At 44.6% G+C, this 23,551-nt stretch overlaps 1 long non-coding RNA gene across 1 annotated transcript in view; it reads left to right on the top strand.

Annotated features, from left to right (window-relative positions):
* LOC309541761 overlaps positions 1–23,551 on the top strand; it is a 117,527-nt gene that overhangs the window by 788 nt on the left and 93,188 nt on the right. The gene's annotated exons all lie outside the window — the stretch shown is intronic.

Below are 23,551 nucleotides of genomic sequence, written 5' to 3'. Positions count from 1 at the left end.
GGCCACTCCCAGTCACCAGTCTAGCTGCCACATTCTGGATTAATTGCAGTTTCTGGGTCATCTTCAAAGGTAGCCCCATGTAGAGTGTATTGCAGTAGTCCAAGCAGGAGATAACTAGAGCATGCACCACTCTGGCGAGACAGTCCACAGGCAGATAGGGTCTCAGCCTACGTACCAGATGGAGCTGGTAGACAGCCGCCCTGGACACAGAATTAACCTGTGCCTCCATGGACAGCTGTGAGTCCAAAATGACTCCCAGGCTGCGCACCTAGTCCTTCAGGGGCACAGTTACCCCATTCAGGACCAGGGAGTCCCCCACACCCACCCGCACCCCTGTCCCACCAAAACAGTACTTCTGTCTTGTCAGGATTAAACCTCAATCTGTTGGCCACCATCCATTCTCCAACCACCTCCAGGCACTCACACAGGACCGTCACCTTCTTTACTGGTTCTAATTTGAAAGAGAGGTAGAGCTGGGTATCATCTGCATACTGATGAACACCCAGCCCAAGCCCCCTGATGATCTCTCCCAGTGGCTTCATATAGATATTAAAAAGCATGGGGGAGAGGACGGAACCCTGAGGCACCCCACAAGTGAGAGCCTAGGGGTCTGAACACTCATCCCCCAACACCGCTTTCTTGACACGGCCCAGGAGGAAGGAGCGGAACCAGTGTATAACAGTGCCCCCAGCTCCCAGCCCCAGCATAAAAGAACAGTTTTCAGGACTTACCTATTGCCAAACAAGGCATTTATTGATACGAAAAGTATAGTGATTCACAGGAATTACTATTCCAAAAGTGAAAAGAGCACATTGTGACTTTAGGACTGTAGCCTGTTAATACTTAATGCTGGAAATGTAATTTCAGAGATTACCCCAGGCATAAAATATTATACATTCAGAATAAACACCACTGGGTGATTAGCTCCCATCCTGAAAGCAAATAAGTCATCTTGTCTTTTAATTAGCAATTGATCATATTTATGATTTAATAACTGCTCCTATGAGGGGAAAAAATTAGCTATCCTTACTATAATTCGATCTTTCCTTCCTTCTGGAAATACCCTCCTTAGGAAATTAAAAAGCATAGGTCAGTGCTTCATAAGGATTGCATTGTATTATTTGCTGACACTTCCCTTAAAAAGAAAAAGTGGATAACCCTCTACTCTTCTAGTCTCATTGACCACAATGGCTTTGTCCATAATGGATGACCCTACATAGCCGTAGAAACCTTATTAAAGTATATTTTAACGATTGCACCAGAGATGTGAGTGCCCTGCTAACAAATTGAAATGTCAGGTACGCTGTGACCCTCAAATAATATTAAAGCTCCCATTGAAATGCTTACCTGAGGATTATGCTGTGACAATACATCAGTTCAGTTCCTGGTACTGTTAAAATTATTATGTGGAATGTTGCAGATTGAATCCTCTCACCAAAGGAGAGGGTTTTTTGTTGTTTTTGTTTTAAATAGACTGAGTAAAAATGAGATGTTGTCAGAGAACCTTATGATGAACCCACTTCATTAACTCTGAGAACCATTTTGAGAAAGAGAAGGAGTGAAACGTTGATTGATACTCACTCAGGCATGTCATTTTGTAAAGAGAAAGAAGTAACATCCAAATCTGGATGAACAGCCCTTTCTCTTTTTGTTTTAAATGGATGATTTTATTACATAAGCCATAAGCTTCTCATACAAGACGTGGAAGCTTCCACTTTGTTCCCAGGTTGCCACAAAAGACCTTTTTCATCATTACTTTTAAACTGCTCCCCTGATGCTTTTATGTGGAGAGTGGGGCAGTTATTACTTCTCTGGCAATGCTACTTGCAATGAGAAATATCAATGAAAAACTCATAATCATAATCCTAGCAGGCCCAAACCAAAATAACAATGATAAGCAATAATAATAAAAACAAAAAAATAATGCATTTTTCTTCTTTAGCCCTGGCTCCTCTCTGAATCATTTTAATGCAAGAATGGCGACGGTATTCATGCATTCAGTCTGCCACAGTAATTGCAACTTAAATTAGTATCTCATCTGTAGATTTACTCATAGGGTTAGAGGTACATAATGTGATCTATCCTGTGCCTTTTCAATATAAAGTTTAATAGAGGATAGAACTTCACTGCTTTCGCATAGAAAGGCATTGCTCTGACTTCAGCAGATTTTGTAGTGTGGTATACAGTGGTACCTCGCAAGACGAATGCCTCGCAAGACGAAAAACGCGCAAGACGAAAAAGTTTTCCGTTTTTTGAGTCGTTCCGCAAGACTAATTTCCCTATGGGCTTGCTTCGCAAGACAAAACGTCTTGCGAGTTCTTGCAAGTTTGTTTCCTTTTTCTTAAAGCCGCTAAGGCGTTAATAGCCGCTAAGCCGTTAATAGCCGTGCTTCACAAGACGAAAAAACCGCAAGACGAAGAGACTCGCGGAACGGATTAATTTCGTCTTACGAGGCACCACTGTACTTTCATTTTTTTAGTGCCATCTAGGAGGCTAGTCAAATCAAAGCCATGCTCTGTAGCTGTCACTGCATTTTCAAGAAGTGCCAGCACCTTCCAATTATTACGAGAGTAAGATAAAACTGGAGTTTTATTTAGGTCACATTTACTTGCAAATTTTTTGCCACTCCAAAATGGAACGCTTCTACCTGGCAGTGTGCCTGTGCTGTTTTCAATGGAGTAGATTAGTCTGAAGATTACTCTGGCAAGGGCCTCTTATGCCCTATTCCTAGAGCTCAGGGTTCACAATCGCCCCTCATCCCAACACACACAGCTTAACTGGTATGACAGGAAAGCATCAGGAATCATAAGACAGAGAAGCCAGTAGGAGAACACTTCGGTCTCCCAGGACATTCAATACAGGATCTCAAAGCAGCTGTCTTATTACAAAAGAATTTCAGAAATAGACTTGAAAGAGAAGTTGCTGAATTACAACTTATTGCTAAACTGAAAACTATGGAGAGACCTGGTCTGAATAGAGATATTGGATTCTTGCCTCATTACATATGCTAAAGTTATTTTTGGTCATCTGCATACTATCCCTTGCTTTCTCCTGTAGGACTAATTGCAGTCGTTAAATCATCAACAGGTTCACCCTACCCATCGAGTCAATCACGCATCTCCTACTACCCTTTGAGAAAAACCTCACCCCACCCTCCCACTATATATAAGGGTCTGGTGACTTCTGTTTCAGTGTATCTGAAGAAGTGTGCATGCACACCAAAGCTTATACCCAGAACAAATTTAGTTGGTCTCTAAGGTGCCACTGGACAATTTTTTATTTTTTAAAATTTATTTCAATCGCCCCTTTACTACGGTCAATATTTTTTGTTTCCACCTTGCAAAGCCTGTCCTGAGTTTAGAATTCCACTGTGTTCACAGATGAGATGGATGTGGAGTGATAGAGCATGCGCCTTGATTGCAGAAGTTCTCATGTTGAATCTTCAACATCTCGGGTGGAGGTGGGAATGACTCTTGGCCGTAATCTTGCCATCGGTTGATGCAGACAATCTTGAACTAGACAGACCCAGCATTAGAAAGCTTCCTAGGAGTGCTGTGGGTCTTAGTCAGAACACTTGCAACACAAATACAGTGGTACCTCAGGTTAAGAACTTAATTCGTTCTGGAGGTCCGTTCTTAACCTGAAACTGTTCTTAACCTGAGGTACCTGGGGCCTCCCACTGCTGCCTTGCCGCCGCCGCATGATTTCTGTTCTCATCCTGAAGCAAAGTGCTTAACCCAAAGTACTTTTTCTGGGTTAGCGGAGTCTGTAACCTGAAGTGTCTGTAACCCGAGGTACCATTGTAATGTGCTGACATGAGTAACAGTACTATATGCCTTTGAACTGGGATTAGCCCAGTTAACAAGGTAAACAAGACACCTTTGGATGCTGTACTTTGAGGAAGGGCTGTTGCTGAGTGGCAGAACATCTGTCATCGTGAGGTTAAAATGGGGGCAGGGCAAGAGGCAAGCTCTTTGGAGGGAAAATGTGATATAGAGTCAATAAATCTATGCATGCCCTTGGTGGGGGGGGGGAGAAAGCGATGCCTTTCATCCTCACCTTTAAAATAAACATGGGGTTCATTTTCAAGGAAATGAAGACAAAAAACAAACAAATAAACCCCCCCTCATGCCAACACACACAGCTAAACTATAGTATGACAGGAAAGCTACAGCCAATATATTACCATGAAGTGTGAGATGTGCTCGGATAGGGGAAGAACAGCACTTGAAGAAACAATTGCCCCCACAGGAAATTTTGGCACACCTCAAAATATGTTATTCCTATTGGATGGAGACCATCAGCATATTCAACACGAGACACCATGGAGTCATAAATCGGCAATTACTGGAGCAAATACTGACTTAGCAAAATTTCCACTGGTAATTTGGAAGTGAAACTTCTTTGTCCAGCTATGTTCCCTTGAGCTATTCATTTTCTCGTTTTAATGATAATTATTGAATATCTATACTCATTGGTAGACATGACCTTACAAATGCTGAATGCGCCATGTTATGGCGCATTAAAGTGCTGATTCTCCCATCTCCCCCTCTGCTGAATATGACATAGTATAATTGTCTTGGCTTGTTAAAACTGATTCAAAATGAAAAATAGAGACAAGCACTTGTTTAGAACACATAAGAATTTTAGCTGAGAAATGTAGTTTTTGGAACTTTGCTATTTGCAGTGTATGTGATTTTTAATTTTTTAAAAAAACTTGGTACTGCAGAATCAGAACAGAGGTGGAAGGCCATTGTCTTTCTTCCTGGCTTGTGGGTCTCCTGAAGACAAAATGTGGGGAGAAAGGTTGAGGATGCATTAGTTGCCTCTAGCATGCTGCCTCAAGCATCTCTCAGGCTATTGCCTCCTCAGATAGTCCTGCCTCCTGGGAACCAACAGGAGATAGCTCCGATTCATTCTTATTATAGTTTACCTCCCTGGATTGTTGGCAAATGTAAAGAGTCCATATCCTTCTCAGTATGTTCTGAGATGGCATGCTTCACTACAAAAAAGTCTTTTTCAGTCTGACTTCGCTGTTCCTGATTGGTGGGTTATCTCCCCTCTGCCCTGAGGACAAGGAATAAGATGAGGCTATTCCCCTCTTAAATGTGTTGCTTCTTAGGACATATTTTTTTTGTACAGTGGTATCTCTGGTTACGTACTTAATTCATTCCGGAGGTCCATTCTTAACCTGAAACTGTTCTTAACCTGAAGCACCACTTTAGCTAATGGGGCCTCCCGCTGCTGCTGCGCAATTTCTGTTCTCATCCTGAAGCAATGTTCTTAACCCAATGTACTATTTCTGGGTTAGCGGAGTCTGTAACCTGAAGCGTATGTAACCTGAAGCGTATTTAACCTGAGGTGCCCCTGTATAGCCTAAACCGAGTGAATAGTTTTGCATATTTTGTTACACTACCTTTTCAAATTTCTTTCTTTTCTTTAATCTTGATAAGGTAAAGGTAAAGGGACCCCTGACCATTAGGTCAAGTCGTGACCGACTCTGGGGTTGCGGCACTCATCTCGCTTTATTGGCCGAGGGAGCTGACGTACAGCTTCCAGGGCATGTGATCAGCATGACTAAGCCGCTTCTGGAGAACCAGAGCAGAACATGGAAATGCTGTTTACCTTCCCGCCGGAGCAGTACCTATTTATCTACTTGCACTTTGATGTACTTTCGAACTGCTAGGTTGGCAGGAGAAGGGAGCTCACTCCGTTGCAGAGATTCGAACCACCAACCTTCCGATCAGCAAGTCCTAGGCTCTGCGGTTTAACCCACAGCGCTACATGCATCCCTTTAATCTTGATAGAATCTCTTAATTAGGAATTGGGGTCTGAGTGTGTGCTTTAACACCCCAATGTTTATCTCCTACATTCCAGTTCACTTGTCCACCCAGGCTGAATGCTTTAGTCCAGACACCTGTCTCCAACTTGGGGCCCAGATCATCTCTGGACAATGGACATGCTGGTTAGGGCTGAAGGGAGTTGTGGCACACCTGGTTGGGGAAGTCTGTGTTGTATGTGTGGAGGAAAACCTTAAAACGTGTTGGGTTTTGGACCTCTGGTCCAAAAATAGACCGGAAGCATTAGTACCTCATCCAGCAGAGCTTTACTTGTGCTGAAGGCAAATGAGCATAATGGTCATAAATCCAAATATATTCAGGATTGGCATGGTCCATAAAAATCCAGTTGCAGCACTTACAGAAACTTATAAACTTAACTCATAATAAGACTAAAACTTAACACGAAGCATACTATGTACAGAATGCCATAACAGAAGAAAGAGAAATAGAAAGTAAAACCCACACTCCTTCTGGCCTCACTATTATAGTCAGCATGACCTTAATTGAGAACGAGTTCAAACCAGCTTCCCAGAAGGTATAACCCAAACAATCATGACCCTTCTGCCTGCTTCTCTCACACAGAGAAGCTTCTAGTAGCTTATGGAATCTTCTTGTATTAATTGGAATAGGAAAGATCAATACTTTCTGCACTAAGAAATGCAAACTGACGGTATGGTATCTAGATCACAGTTGTGTCTGTCAGAGTTGCTCCTTCCAAAGTAATGAATGCACAGAGCTTGGGATTCACCCCAGGGTACACCAAGGGGGTGGCAGTTGGAAAATTGGAGGGAAGCATAGCATGCTGACTCAGGTGAGATTTGATGGTCAGTTAGTCTGATCCAGAAGAGCGCTTCTTAACTCTTTCCCAAGGCTCCCAAGGGACGGCCAAAACTGAAATGCCTGATGGCTCCTTCTATACATTAAATTCAGGAGACCAATAGAAAGGTGGCTTAAGTCTCTACTCCCTCTTTGGAAAGTCAACAAAGTCTAAATCCAAGGACTGTATTTAGCTTGACACCCCCCCCCCATTTTAGAAGGGATTAGGCTTGGAAGTCATTGTTCTGCTTTAATTGCAGGAATAATTATTATGAAGCAAGACTTGTTGGGATTTCCTCCTTTTAAAGTTTTTATTTTCAGAAGAACGAATGCCAATCAATAGGTAAGCAAATCAATAAGAGTTAAAACTTGAAGAGAGGGGAAAATAGAGATAGCAGAAGAATGTCTTGAGATAATCCCCCTCCTTATTTCATAGCCAATATAAGCAGAATAATGAAAAGATTCTCCAGAGGGAAGGAAGTGGGCTTTGTTTTGTTTTACTTTCTAGGCCAGTACGGGGCTGTTTATCTCTTTTTAAATCATCTTTCACTATAAAGATATGGAATCAGTTCTGTTGACAAGATTCAGGCTTGGAATTGTCTCATAGAATATGCATTTATTGCAAGGACCTCACTTTTCTCAGTCTTTGTATGATTTCACCTTGGCATGCAACAAAAATGTCAATATTTTAATATATGTAAAGCTCAGGCCTTACTAGGTGCGCCATAGCCAAGTTAAGTCATATAGCCTAAATTTTGTGTCTTGGATTCAGCTGCTCATTACAGAGGGAGAAAGAATATTGAGTGTGTCATGGAATGCTTAAAGAGCACACTATTCAGTATACAAGACAAGAATTGTATTGTCTCTTTGAAACAAAAATGGAGGAGCAAGAGAAAAGTCCTGACTCCACCCACAGACTGGTGAAAAGGGGTTTTGGATTCCACCTTTTATCTAGTTCCAGCAGGTGACTAAACTATATAATGGCAGTAGCCACATAGAGTCCACTTACAATGCAAAATAATTGCTTGTGGAAAGTGAGAGATTAATGAATGTGTTTGACATGATTAAAGATCATCACATCAGACCAGGAAATTCTGTTGCGATCATACAGGGTGGACATACAGGATGGGGCTTACGCAGGGAAGTTTAACCCCAGTACACTGAAAATCATGTAAGTAATGTGCTATAGTATTATGTGCTATACTCCTGTATAGTTAGCTTTCTTGAAAATATGCTTACAACAAGTGTTTGGCGTATATAGCTATGCCTATTTGACAAATATAGAGGATTTCATATGACAATTGTATTTGGTTGCCCTGTTTCCCATGGATCAAAGCTGATAGGAAATTGCACCTGTAATGATAAAAAGTCAGTATATATACTTTATTCTAACTATACTCTTTTCCAAATTAGTTATTATCACTATTAATTAATTGCTGGTTAGATAATTAATGTCTCATAATCCCAAACTGCTGGTAATGAATGGTTTCATGGGAATCGGTGCTTAATGAAAGCGACTCTACCTATCCCTTGGTAGTTTGTGTAGGCAACCATTTTACTGTCTATTTCAAAGGCACTAAAACTCAATTATTGTGAATATTAACAAAGCCTTTAAGTGGGGTAAAATGTACAACACTTTTTCTGGTGATATACTGCTCTTCCTTTGGGGAGGGTATTAATTTATAGTTTTGACTGACAACCAGAAGTATACCTTAAAACTGCTAAACAGGCCGACCCAGAAGATGTAGTGTGTGTGTGTGTGTGTGTGTGTGTGTCTGCTTTTAGCTCCTCGGGGAGGGGGTTGTTCTTTCAAATTTAGCCACATCCAACACATGAACTTTATTTATTGATTTATCATATTCTTCATCATCATCATCATCATCATCATCATCACTTTTAATTTGTATACCGCCTTTCTATCTTACAATACTCAAGGTGGTTTACAAGCTGATTTTAGATGGCCTTCAAGAGAAGTGTGAACTATTAGTTAGACCTGATGAGGCTGTTTCCTAGTCCAGTCAAACCTCTTATGTCTGCCTCTACTTGCATCCATTTTGCCCAACGTCCGTGGCAAACCCGGAAGTAACCAGTGGGTTGCACACCATTCGCACATGCGCAGAAGTGGGCAATCACCACCTGCGCACAACGGTCCTCTCCCAAGTGACCTGTTTCGACCTCCGGAACAGATTATGGTCACAGGTAGAGGTTCCACTGTATATAAATCCCAAAGAATCTCCTGTTGTAACTCACTCATTCCATTGCTTAGATGAGCTTTGCAAATCGCCGAACAAACCTGCAAAGAGAACATTCAGCTTTGTTCTTTGTTCTTGCATGCATACACCCCCCCATGTTATAAAAAGCATTGCCAAGTGAACATGGACATTGTGGTATGTTTTGCTGGTGGCACTTCTTCACTAATGTCCAAGGTCACTGTCAAGAGTTTAGCCTACACTTGAGTATGACCCTGGCAGAGACACATGCCAGACTGGCATGTTCTCTCCCTCCTGGTCAATCGTTCGGGAGCTTCAAAAGCTTTCTTCAGCCCGAACATTGCAGCGATCGATGCCAACTGACACCGGCATACTTAGGGATCTGCAGAGTTTGCACATCATGCGTAACAGACCTCAGCAACTCAGCATTTTGGCTAATCTACTTTTACATATAAACACACATGGAGCACTGCAACATGGCTCCCTCTCTCTCTAGCATCAGACAGCAAAAAGAGAAAAAGAACAAAGGACAATAGTCCCACTTCATGGAACACAGTAACACAAACACTTCCCACTCTGTGGAGTCAAAACATATACCGTCATGTGATAGACAAAAATCCCAGGACTGCAGTCATGGAGCAGGAATTCTAACAGTCACTTCAGGACACACCTCACGGGTAGCAGCCTAGAAGTCACTTTGTAGTGGCTGCTTCCACCCATGCCTGGTAACATTGGTAAGCCAAGCATACTCGTATGGGCAGTGTCACCAGCATAGTTGCTTCCATTGCCCATGTTGCTAGTTCTGCCAACAGCAGTTCGTACACGGACTGGGTCTCTGGTGCTGCTGTTGCCAGATCAGTTTACTAATACGCAAGTCTGTGCTTGTTGATATGCCATCCTTTCATGTGTGTTCGTGGGGGTTGGGGAGACAATAATCTTTTGACTAAAAGGGAATGCTTTTAGGACTCCAGTGAGCCACTGTTGCAATACCTCATTAAAATTAATCACCAGTTACTTTCCACCAAATGAATCCTGCCCTGCTCATAGTATATTTGTTCTCATGACTGTCCTAGGGAGATTATTCCAAGCTTCTCTTTGGTAAATGATAAGCTGCGTCTTCTGATCTCGAGCCTAAATGTATCAATAGACAGCTTATACCCAGATGATCTTTCACCCCTTTCTCTTTTAATCCAAATTGCTTTGTGTGAATAAAAATGTGCACAGTTGCATATTAAGGCTTGCAGAGCCGAACTTGCACTATACCTCCATCCAGAGATGTGCACCTATTTATATTAAGTAAATGGCTCCGTCATTTGTCTTCCAGAGGCGCTTCTCCTTTCATTTACGGTCACTCTTGATTAATTTTGGCTGAATATATCCATCCCGCTGCACTTTTAGCTTCCGCCAAAGAGAAATCTAAAGGCAGTGTTTGAAAAGGAAGCCCTGTGTACAAGCAGATGGTAAAACCTCGGATGAAATTAAAAATCAAAATTAGTAAAATTAAAAACCATTCTTCACTGTCAGAGGAAAATTGTAGGGTCATCACACAGCGGAGCTGGTCTGTGCGTTCCTTTGGGCATTCCTGCTTTCACTCAAACACATTTTGGGCCACCAAAGTATATTTCTTTAATTTACAATGAAGGTCTACCATCTGTGAACATTTGGACTTCATCTTGCTATATTGGTTGGGCAAATGGTACAAAGTCTGTTTTAATTGTGGCTGGTTTAAGTACCAGAGCAATGAACAGACAGTTCTGTGTGTAATTTCCCATCTAGTTCAACGCAGTACACTTTAACATAGGCTTGTACATTTTATTTGTTCTTATTTTATGTCCAGTAAACTAGTCAGGTTCTGTGGTACTGGCAATCAATTTATTAAGGATTTGGTCAAAAGCACCACATTCAGGCAGCGTTCACACCTCTTTGCAAAAACAGCCAGCCATACAGAGCCTGCCATCCTGTTTTCCATGTTGGTGGCAGAGGAAACAACAGGTAATTAATCAAAAAAAGGCTTAACCTGACATGGGTTAAATGTGCCTTATCATTTAATTTGAATGAAGATCTCCAGAGTTAAAAATGCAAGCACCTCATCATAGCATCCAGTACAATTTGCCGAACAGATGCAGTCGCCCATGACAGCCGGTTAGTCAGCCTCTACTTTAAAATGTCAAATTAAGCACATCACACAATTTACCTAGGCAACTTGTTCCTTCTCGCTTTCTCAAGATGGAAACGGTCTATCACACAGACAAGATAAATCTGCTCTCGTACACGGAAGGCCCATTTGACAATTCACTTCATTAGTGGATGCAACTCTAGGTTTGAATTGGAGAGTTGAGACTATGAAGTTCTTCGCTCTAGCCCTCTGTCCATGAACTAGACTATGTCACTGCTGCAGGTACCCTCTTCCTGCTGAAACATGAGAAGGGCAGCTGCCACCTCAAGCCACATTACAGAGCAAGAGCACTGAGGAGGCTAAGACCCCTGGGAAATGTACTTGCCCTGGGCCTTGGCCCATGTTCACCCTGAAGTTGATGCTGTCTTATGAGCACTAAAAGAGGATTTCTTTTCATTGGCTCCAGAGTTTGGCAAGGCCTTGGGCAACGTCACTCCCTGCTTTCCTCTCCATCACTGCCCATTTGCTTGATCTCTGTCTCTGGGCCCAGTCTGAAACTGCTGTCCGAAAGGAGAAGGGGAGGGGACACTGCTATATATTTTCCATGCACTTGTCACTGCTTTCAGCCTTGAAGAAGGCAGGGGAGCAGAGAGAGGAATAGCATAGCTAAGAACTTTGCAGTTTCAGGTGTGCCCAGGGCTGCAAACCCAACCCATGTTGCCACTAATAGATTAGGGCAATGCTTTTTTCCCCTAGGGGTATGCAGGGGTACGCATACCCCCAAACATTTTGTGAATCTTTGTACTTTTGTCCATTTGAACTTATCTGGGATAGGAAGGTCTAATCTGAGCTAAGTCCAAGAATCTAATCTCGGCAAGTCCTAGGCTCTATGGTTTAACCCACAGAGCGTGTTCTCACTAAAAGAGAGCACGTGTTGCGGATGGGGCCGAACAAAACTCCACTTGGTTGCCAGGCAGTATTAGATTCAAGGGGCCTGGAGCAGATTGGAGGATGGTGTTACTGGGGTAAATTTGATGTTGCCAATTTAGGGGTGGGATCAGTGGTTATTTAAGCAAGGTCCACAGCTTTCTCTTTCTCTTTCGCTGTGGACATCGGATCACATGGAGCACTTGGACTGTCTGGAGGACAGTGATGCAAACTTCTCATTGTCTGGTTACATTTCTTTATTTCCCCCTTCTTTTAATCCTCTTTAGTCCCTTAAATAATTTAATTCCCCTTTTTCCTGTTCAATTTCCCACCCCACCCCTTACCCTGCCCTGTGGGAAGATTCTCCCTGTATCTGTGGCTTGCCTTTCTTTCGCAAAAAGGTTTCCCCCATTTCTCCTGTTGTAAATTGTGGGGCTAGTCAGGGCTGTTCCCAGCTTAGCTGGAATCACTTTCGTTTACAGCACCCCCGAAGGTTGGCTTTATTTGGGTGTGTGCAGCGCTGTTGGCCAAATTTTAATCTAGCCTTGGGCGGGAGCACTATTTTGAGTTCCTTTAATATTGCTATGAGACTAAGATTCTCAAGAGCAGAGGCATGGAGCCCTATTTGGCCTGGGCATAACTTCCGAGCCTAAGTATGCTACAGGTAGCAGTTAATTGTTAAGTCTCTGACCTCTCTATAAGAATGTACCTGCTTGCAGGCTCAGTTGCTGCTAATGTATATCAGAGGGCGGCAGAGGCTCTCTGTGCCTCCAATGACTATGAGCACTCTGTATATGCTCTTGAACTATGCTGTTTCTGAACAAGTTTATTTTCTTTAAGTTTGTTTTGCCCTGATAGTGGCGACTGCCATTTTAGAGGCGAGCCATTGTGGTTTAGTGGCTAAAGTGTAGGACTAGGACCTGGGAGACAGGGTTCATATCCCCCTCTTAGCCATTGTTATAACAAAACAAAACAAACTGCTCCTTTTGGGCTATTCTGTTGCTGGGTAGTTCGGTCCATAAAAGAACTTTGGGTTTCTTGAAGGGGTGCTTCCCTCTAAAAGGGCAAGCAGGGGTACCTGGACAAGCTGTGGGCTGCTTCAACTCTGCTATTTCACTGGAAACATTTATGCCTGGCCTGGCAGGTGATCCTAGGGCTTTGCCCTAGAATTCGATGGCCTGGAAGCGTTTCCGGCCTGAATAGTGTCCCCATGTGGTCCATGAAGCATTGGTTTCACCAGTTCCTTACATTGTTTAGTTTTTGCGGACTATGACTGGGCTTTTGCAAATGCCTCAAGAGCTTGCCTCTCCTGCAGGGGATGACTTGTGGACGCCCCAGGTGTCTTCTTCCAGAAGAAAGCATCTTCGAAGGCTGCAATCCAGGAGGAGGGCAAAGAGGAGCAGGGATCATGATTCAGACATCACCTTGGACCTCTACAGGGGTCAGGGTGAGGCTGTCCCGGGTCTTTAGGGATCATCCTGGATAACTCAGCTGGTCAGCGCATAGTGCCGGTAATGCCTAGGTTGCAGGATTGGTCCCTATATGGGACAGCTGCATGCTCCCCCATTGCTCTACCTGGACACTTAGGTCCAGTGTCGAGGGCCTTTTGGTGGTTCCCTCACTGCGAGGGATGTAACAGGCGCCACGTTTGCAATATGCAAGCGGGAGAAAGCACCTTTGTGTGCCCGCACTGCAGTTTGCTCTGTGCGTTACAGGGCACAGTGCTGCACGGGCTGCATTTGCATTGCATTGCGTGAGAGATTTGCATTTGCATTGCACAGAGGTTGTGCGCATTGCACAGAGGGTGTGAGTGCATTGCACAGAGGGTGTGTGTGCATTGCACAGAGTGTGTGTGCATTGCACGGAGGGTGTAGTGGCATTTGCACAGAGTGTGTGTGGTTTGGTTTTTTTTTTTTTGCATTGCACAGAGAGTGCATTGCACGGAGTGTGTAGTTGCATTGAACAGAGGGTGTGTGCAGTGCACGGAGTGTGTAGTTGCATTGCATGGAGGGTAGTTGCATTGCACAGAGTGGGTAGTTGCATTGCATGGAGGGTAGTTGCATTGCATGGAGTGCGTTTTTGCATTGCACGGAGTGCGTTTTTGCATTGCACGGAGTGTGTAGTTGCATTGAACGGAGTGTGTAGTTGCATTGCATGAAGTGTGTAGTTGCATTGCACAGAGTGGGTAGTTGCATTGCATGGAGGGTAGTTGCATTGCATGGAGTGCGTTTTTGCATTGCACGGAGTGTTTTTTTTTTTTTTTTTTTGCACTGAGTGTGTAGTTGCATTGAACGGAGTGTGTAGCTGCATCGCACGGAGTATAGTTGCATTGCATGGATTGTGTGAGCACCGCACGGAGTGTGTTTTTGCATTGCACAGTGTGTGTCTGAAAAGGAAGCTGGCACGGCGGCAGTTTTGTCGGGACTTTTTTAGCGGTTCTGGCCAGCGTCGGCCCTGTAAATTTACGTATTATGATGGCAGCACAAGATGCCCCCTGCCCAAGCAGGGCTGGAAGCTGGCAAGCAATACCTCAATACTTTTTGCCCATATTCCCATTTTATTTAGGGATCCAGTTGGATATCGTTGCTAAAACATACCACTTGCCTATGGAGAAGCTGTCTGCCTTGAAGGAAGTTATTTTGTAATACTTCCTCTGTAGCAAGTGATGCTTCATCAGATCCGATCTTGCTGGGTCACTTAATTAATCTTGCATGCAGAGTGGTTGCCCCAGGCCGCCCCTTCCCTTCCCACTAGGCCAGGCTGCCTGCGGCCTGAGGTCCCCTTACCTTTCTCATGCAATGGGATCTCATGCAATGGTTGCAATTCCTATATGTATGCAATAGTAGTTGGCCATGGCAGGATACTTGCACAGGGATTTTTCAGGTTCATGCTGATGCTGCTGGATCTTTGCCCTTTGGTTTTTTATTTCAGGGGCTGCTGGTGTGCAAAGCCATGGCCTCAAGCCCGGTATGGTGAGGCAATCATGTGACCTAACTTTTGAGTTTTCCCCATTGTAGTAGCAGTTCACATGTGGCCCGAGGAGTTCAGTGACCATCGGATCTGCTTTTGGTCTGATAACCAGGTAGTGGTGAGCGTCTTGGCTAAACAGTTCTCACGCTCCAGCAGAGTCTCCGCCCCTCCGCTCATGCTCTTGAGCTGCACCGCTTAAGGTTTACTATTGTGCTTTCTGCTCTCCTGATTACGGGATCCTCTAATGATGTCTCTGACACTCTATCCCATTTTCAGATGGAGCGCTTCAGATCCTGGGCTCCAGACTCAGCTATTGCCAGACTTTTCCAGACCACCTGTGGCATTTTGACAACAATTAGTAATTACAGAGAGCAGCAGCTTCCATTTCCCCTTCTGCTTTTAGCTCTTATGGGAAGGCCTGGATGGATTTCTTAGCCTTAAGCTGGCAGTCCTCGGCCATTCAGATGAACTGGCCCCCATCCTCTGAGCAGATCCTGCAGTATTTGGTCCACCTGCCGCAGATTGGGCGTCCTGTTATAACTATAAGAATTCAGTCCGCTGCAATGTCTGTTATACTGAAGCTTTATTTTTCAGAGACCCTTGCATAAAGTTTGTAATGTGCAGGGCCTTGGAAGGTTGGAATAGGCTCCAACCTCATAGGACAGTGGGCAGGAAGTCGGTCAATTTTACCTAGGCAGGATCTGCAACAAGTTAAAACTTGTCTGCTGGTAAAAGATCAAGGCGAGACTCCTTTCAGTATTCCATTGCATTTTGGGCACTGAGGGTTGGGGAAATGGTTGTTGGAGCCAGCACAGGGCTGAGAGTCTGGAGGCTTATTGCTTCAGGACTTTTCCTTATCTGCTTTGGAGCTTGTCATTAGAGTTGGGAACTCTAAAACAGACTTAGTGGGCAGGAGTGCCACAATCAGGCTTCCCATTACAGATGAGGAGGGCCCTTGCACGGTTATGGATACCAGAAAAAATTGGCTTTTCATTCCCCTGGGGGCTGGCCCACTCCTAGTGCATGAAAATGGGTTCCCGTTAGCCAGGCATTAATGTGCTTACGCCGTGCACCAGTTATTACGGCCTGCGGCTTGCCTACCACTGAACACGCCTCATTCCTTCCGATTAGGGCTGCTGCAACGGCTGCACACTGGGGGCCTGTCAGTAGACAGGATTGTGAATACGGGTCATTGGAAGTCTGACGCTGACAAGGGTTATATCAGGAAGTGTCACAATGATGTCTGTGCTGATGCTTGTCTGTTATTTCCTTTTCTCATAGGAGCAGTGGTGCACATTTGGGCCACAGCATTGTACACTGGGCTGGCAAGCGCGCTGACAAGTCTGGACTGGGGCGCCATCTCAGTCTTCCTGCCCATGTGGACATATACTGGATGTCCAGATGGGGAATGCTTTGGGAGGAGGTCCTTCCTTTGGTGCGGTCGAGTGTGACCTGTGCAGGTCCTCCCGCAGGGCTGGTGGTACAGCTGGGCAAGAATGATTTGCTGTCTTCCTCCAGCATAAGTTTGCATTCCTGCATGCAAGAGGGCTTGGATTGAGTTGATGGCAGCTCTCCCTGGACTCAAAATAATTTAAGGCATTTGGTTCAAGGTGGTCTGGAGGGGGGGTTGGAGCACCTGTCCCCTCCAATGCGCAAAGATATTCCATTAAAGGAAACCAAGGATTTGCCATGCTTTGTCAACCCCTTTCGAGGGGTAGGGCCACGCAAGAGTCCCTGGGAGCATTTGGGGTGAGCTTGAGTCTGATCCTGGTTCATTGCTCCCCCACGCTGTTTACTTGTACTGACGATATGGTGGGGCCCAGTCGTCAGTGCTGCCCTGCTGAGGTCAGGTGCAGCTAGTCGGGAACCAATGCCTAGACAAACTACCACCGAGCAGGCCAGAAAGCATGTTAATATGGCGGTGGAAAATAAAATAAATAAAGTAAATAAAATAAAATAAAATAACATATAAAATAAAATAACAAATAAAATAAAATAGGTCCTTGCTTTAGGTGGTTCTGTGATATTGCACCCTGCTATTTTCTTCAAGACTGTTCCCCTCTTTGGGGCAGATGGGGGGTGCATCTTTCCCCTATGGGGAACGACACCTGGCGGGATGCGATTGCCTTGGGATTCATTGCTCCCCCACAATGTTGCTGGTACTGACGATATGGTGGGGCCCAGTCGTCAGTGCTGCCCTGCTGAGGTCAGGTGCAGCTAGTCAGGAACCAGTGCCTAGACAAACTACCACCAAAGAGGCCGGGAAGCATGTTAATAAGGAAGTGTAAAATAAAATAAAATAAAATAAAATAAAATAATAATTAAAATAATAAAGTAAAATAGGCTTTGCTTCAGGTGGTTCCATGATTTTGCACCCTGTGATTACCTTCAAGGCTGCTGCCAGCTTTAGGGTGAATATTTCCCCTATAGGGAACGACACCTGGTTGGCTATGGTTGCTTTGGGATTGAAGGAAGGGTTGCATTTGTGAGTGGTTTGGCGGTGAGCTAAGGCTCTGTGGCGGTTAGGCATTGGTTAAATTGGTTGGTGGAGGGGTATGGATTGGCTGTGCCTGCCCCTCCAATGCTGCTGCTGCTGGGAATTCCGTTAAAGGAATTCTGGGGCTTACCATCCCTTCGTCCAAACCCTTGGAGCAGGGTGCGGGCCGTGTAAGTTCCCAAGGAACAAGCAGGGAATAGCTGAGGGTCTGTGTCGCAGTCCCAGCTGTCCCTGGTCTTGTTCCTCCACACGCTGACTCACGGGAGTCAGCGCTGTCCCCAAGGCGGGGGGGACAGATAGTCATAACCAATGCCTAAGCAACCACTCTCAATTTGTATGAAAATAAAGTTGTGGCCAAAAGTATGCCAAAAACCTTAAACAAAAATTATGTGTGATGTGTGAGTTATTGGGGTAGGGGTTTTGGGGGACCTCAGCACGCAAAGCGTGTTCTCACTAAAAGAGAGCACGTGTTGCGGATGGGGCCGAACAAAACTCCACTTGGTTGCCAGGCAGTATTAGATTCAAGGGGCCTGGAGCAGATTGGAGGATGGTGTTACTGGGGTAAATTTGATGTTGCCAATTTAGGGGTGGGATCAGTGGTTATTTAAGCAAGGTCCACAGCTTTCTCTTTCTCTTTCGCTGTGGACATCGGATCTCCCGCCCGCCCTCCCTTGCTTGGGCTTGCGCCTTGACCTTGCTCTGCCTGTCATGGGGTCGTTCGCCTTGGTGCGGGGGCCCAGTAGGAATTTTTCCAATTGGCTGATTAGTGTGTGCCTTTTGGGTTTTGCCTACTGCTTAGCAAATCGTCACAACTTGTAAGGTTGGCGGTTAGGCATTGGTTAAATTGGTTGGTGGAGGGGTATGGATTGGCTGTGCCTGCCCCTCCAATGCTGCTGCTGCTGGGAATTCCGTTAAAGGAATTCTGGGGCTTACCATCCCTTCGTCCAAACCCTTGGAGCAGGGTGCGGGCCGTGTAAGTTCCCAAGGAACAAGCAGGGAATAGCTGAGGGTCTGTGTCGCAGTCCCAGCTGTCCCTGGTCTTGTTCCTCCACACGCTGACTCACGGGAGTCAGCGCTGTCCCCAAGGCGGGGGGGACAGATAGTCATAACCAATGCCTAAGCAACCACTCTCAATTTGTATGAAAATAAAGTTGTGGCCAAAAGTATGCCAAAAACCTTAAACAAAAATTATGTGTGATGTGTGAGTTATTGGGGTAGGGGTTTTGGGGGACCTCAGCACGCAAAGCCATCCGCGTCCCTTAATACTTACCACTATACAAACGAGGAGGACCTTGCATACCAGAGTTCAAATCCCTGCTCAGCCATAAAACTCATGCCTCATCTTACTGTCTAGCGTACCTCACAGTGTTGTTGTGAGCTTGCGAGAACCCTTGCTCTCCTCAGAAGAAAGCTGGAGTAGAAACGCAACAGTAAATTAAATATTTCTACTTACACTTAGGAAAAACCCAAAGTAACTCCAAAATCTATCCACCCCCCCTTCCAATATCAAACCAATTATCTTAATGCACTTCGTGTAAAAGGTAGTGCTCAGCTCATTTTAATGCAATACTAAACATATTTTGAATCCATCTTGGTGAAATGCTTTAATTAACTAAACCATTTCTTTCTGGACCCCTGTGTACTTGGTGCAAATTAATGGCACTCAGCATGCCCATTCTCTCAGCCTTACTGAAGCTCGCAGCCGCTGAATCCTATCTCCCATTCCACACACCTTCCATTTGCACAAATGATTAACTACCTTAAGAACTCGTTCTGCCCCTCCCCCAGTGGATTTGAATGCTCTTATGTACTATAAAGCAAAAGGCGGTGGGAATGCAGCAGCGCACGCGATTTCCAATTGATTCAGTGATTCCATTCCAATCATGCTAGTTCTAAGTATTCATGCCATATTGGCCATGGACAAAAGGCATATTTATTTGTCATACCAAAAAAGTGGGAGATAAGAGAACAAGTGTATCTGTAGCTGCACTACCAAATAAATTAGAGTCGCTGTGAAATCTTGTCTAGTTTTGCAGTTCAAGGGGAAATCCTCATATTTGGGCTCCTTGTTTTGATAGGACATGTTAAGAAGCGATCTGCAGAATACTGTGGAGCGCATCCTTCTGAATATTAATGAGGAACAGAAAGTGAAACAGAGACATTATTTTTTTTTAAAAAAAAATTGAATGTATATTCTAGCCGGTGGAGATTTTGTCTGAAGATTTTGCTTGGGGAGTTAAAAACTAAACAAAAGCCTAATTGTCCTGCTTTTGTTTCACCATATTCAGGTGCTTTCCCATAATGGAATAGAGATTTGGTTATTTTTCAGCAAAGTAATTCTGTTCATCATTTCTTTGCCTTTTCCTTTTTGCAAGATGGAAGCATGTAAAAAAGAGCAAAAGAAATGAAATTACACTTTAAGATGATCTTCTTACATATTTCTATTTCAACCCATCATTCACTCCCATCCAACTTCCCCAATACTCCACTTAACAAGTTCAGGTGGTGGTAAGGAGGGCTCCCAAACTCCGTCATTGCAGTCAACCTCCTGCACTGAGCATGGAAACATCCAGACTTGCCAAGAACCATGGGAAATGAAACCTCCATGGTTACCATTATCCACAACACTGCCATGAGCATGCTTCTAAGCAGCTAGGGATGGACATATCTGCCAATTTCAGTTTCTCTCCAAAAATTTCCTATCGTCAGGTCAGTACAGACTCAGTTACATTAGCAAATAAAATGTGTTTTATATGCATTATAACACCATGATACCTAGTGGTGCTGTGGAGTTCCATCTTTCGCCAACGTGAGTTTCCACTTCGAGGTTTACAACGTGTTTTCCTGAAATGCTTTTTTTAAATGCGTCTAGATCCTGCCTTTGTTACTCCATCAGCTAGTGGGTGTTTTTGCACCCACAAAAAAATGTCAGTATTTTAATGCACTTTTATAAACTTTTATCATCTAAACCTCTTACTTGCCTTTTCTCTAAACTGAAAAGTCCCAAAGGTTCCAGAGAAAAGGTGAGGAAGGCATGAAAGGCAGCTGTAAAATTATGCATTGCATGGAGAAAGTGCAGGGAGTAGGGGTGACACGTGAGGGGACATTCGGATCGGGGTCGGCTCTTGTGCTCTCACACCCTCTAGACACAGCCTCACACAATCTTGTGAATGCCTGAATAGAACTCATTAACGAAGGTGACTGGCTGAATGGCATTTGTATTTCTTTGGTTGATAATATGATATAAAAACAGACAACTTCTAAACCAGAGTGCTTTTCCTTTTTCAAGCAACTGGAAGCTAAGACTGAAAAACTTGTCACTGTGGTGTGTCGGGGGGAAATCTGAAGAGCTTTCGGAATGAATGGCAGAGTTAAAAACCAATAACAAGCAAGGTCTTCTAATATGTTGCCTAAAATTTTAAGGGCTCATCCCCAATATTCACGTGAGGTTAATTAAACAAGAAGCCTTGAAACTCCCCTTGGTTCTCATTAATGTCATTGACACAGAGTTGATTGGGCTCAACGGTAGTTTCATTTATGTAGACAAAAGCACAGTTGTAATTAGCTTGGGGTTTTTCCATGGCCAGTTTCATATTCAGTACAGTGGTACCTCGGGTTAAGAACTTAATTCATTCTGGAGGTCCGTTCTTAACCTGAAACTGTTCTTAACCTGAGGTACCACTTTAGCTAATGGGGCCTCCCGCTGCCACTGCACCACCACCACGCAATTTCTGCTCTCATCCTGAAGCAAAGTTCTTAACCCGAGGTACTATTTCTGGGTTAGCGGAGTCTGTCACCTGAAGCGCCTGCAACCTGAAGGTACCACTGTACTGGCTTCAGGCTCTAGATGTTACCATGAACAAGTTCCTAGCAGTGTCTAGGTATGTTGGGAACCATGGGGACCACATTTCCTGTAAGTTCCGGGGGCCCTGGCCACCGTAGAACACAGAGGAGCCTGGGAACACACAGAGCTTCCCATGCCTTCCCCATTATTCAGCAGTTCTTCTGGGTGGTGGCAGTGAAAACCCCTGCTTGCACTGGATGTAGTTTTCACTTAACTACCTATACTGTGTAGCAGCAGTACTTTGCTGCCTGAACAGTGGCCAGCCTGGTGGGAACAGGCCTCAGAGCCTCCTGCCCAACCCCGGGGTTGCTACTACTTACCTGGATGGTGTGGGGCAAGGCAGGGTGGCACTCACGATTGGGCTGAATGGCTACACTGACAAAGCCAGTCTGGTGTTTCTGCCAGTGCACCCACACAGCCCTGACCTCACCACTGCCTAGCCGTAACCCTGCACCATCCCAGAAACCAGCAGCAGTGGTGTCAAAAGGGTGGCTCCATTGCGCTGCCCCACCACTCTGGCTGCTACTCCTTCCTACCTACTGTATTTTTTGCTCTATAAGACGCACCAGACCACAAGACGCACCTAGTTTTTGGAGTAGGAAAACAAGAAAAAAAATATTCTGAATCTCAGAAGCCAGAACAACAAGAGGGATCGCTGCGCAGCGAAAGCAGCAATCCCTCTTGCTGTTCTGGCTTCTGGGATAGCTGCGCAGCCTGCATTCGCTCCATAAGACGCACTCACATTTCCCCTTTCTTTTTAGGAGGGAAAAAGTGAGTCTTATAGAGCAAAAAATACGGTATGTTTCTTGTTTCTTGTTCCTTCCAGTGCTGACTGATTCCACTGTTTCCTGCTTGGCAGGGGGTTGGACTTGATGGCCCTTGTTGTCTCTTCCAACTCTATGATTCTATGATCTTCCCTCCCCAGACTTATCATAGAATCATAGAGTTGGAAGAGACCACAAGGGCCATTGAGTCCAACCCCCTGCCAAGCAGGAAACACCATCAGAGCACTCCTGACATATGGCTGTCAAGCCTCTGCTTAAAGACCTCCAAAGTAGGAGACTCCACCACACTCCTTGGCAGCAAATTCCACTGTCGAACAGCTCTTACTGTCAGGAAGTTTTTCCTAATGTTTAGGTGGAATCTTCTTTCTTGTAGTTTGGATCCATTGCTCCGTGTCCGCTTCTCCGGAGCAGCAGAAAACAACCTTTCTCCCTCCTCTATGTGACATCCTTTTATATATTTGAACATGGCTATCATATCACCCCTTAACCTCCTCTTCTCCAGGCTAAACATGCCCAGCTCCCTTAGCCGTTCCTCATAAGGCATCGTTTCCAGGCCTTTGACCATTTTGGTTGCCCTCCTCTGGACATGTTCCAGTTTGTCAGTGTCCTTCTTGAATTGTGGATAGGTCTCTTGCTCAGCTGCTCTGGAAGAATGAAGGAACCTAGCAGGGACACAGCAAAGTGCTGCTCAGTACAGTGTGCTTCTTTAAATGAGTGTATGGCAGTGAGGATGTTCTTGCTAGGAGTTCTGGATAACCCAAAGTGAAAACGGGCACTTGGAAAGACGTTAGTAGCTGCTGCATGTATTGGCAGCTGTCGGGGAGGATGGAAGCATGATTACAGACTGCTGGTAATCTTCATCGCTCATGCTCCCTTTAATAATGTGTGAATTGGCCCTTACAGATCCGCTTTGAGTGCCAAAATGCCGAAGCCAGTAGCATGTAGAAAATCGCCACGCAGATGAACTCGGTTAAAGCTCAGGGGTGTGAAGATACATGGTTGTAGAAAACAGAAAAGTCAGCTGAGGGCAAAAGCATAGGTCAGGTTATTTTATTTGCTGCAGCACTGCCCTTAAAGAAAAATTAAAGAACGTTGTCTTCCTTTCAAGCGACACATAACACATTCCTCTTTCCCTTTTATGAAAAAAAATATCTGGCAAAGGTATAACTTTCAAGTGACAATTGTAGCCTGACCTGATTGATTTGGATAATAGACTTTAGAAGTCTTTCTGTGATAGATGATTCCTTAAATCTTTATCCCTTTCCTTGACAAGAAATGCCAGACGGTTGCCAATCAATAATCAGTCACTTTGAATATAGCCATTCACTGAACCGGTAGCAGCACTGCCATTCCTTTACTAATAGCTACGGCTATTGAGGTTTCAGTTCTGAAGTCTCCAAAGCTTTATGAAGCCAGTGTTAGTACTGTGAATGACTTCCACAATGAACACCAGGCTAGCCCACATTTTATGCATGACCCGAAGAAACGATGATGGCGAGAAGACAAAGATTGCTTTGCAACACTCAACCCTTTTTACATTATTATT

The sequence above is a fragment of the Podarcis vaucheri genome (assembly GCF_965113315.1).
Source record: "Podarcis vaucheri genome assembly, chromosome: 10".
NCBI classification, from domain to species: Eukaryota; Metazoa; Chordata; class Lepidosauria; order Squamata; family Lacertidae; genus Podarcis; species Podarcis vaucheri.
The sequence above is the reverse complement of the archived record's forward strand: the minus strand, read 5'-3'. Positions and strand labels throughout refer to the sequence as shown.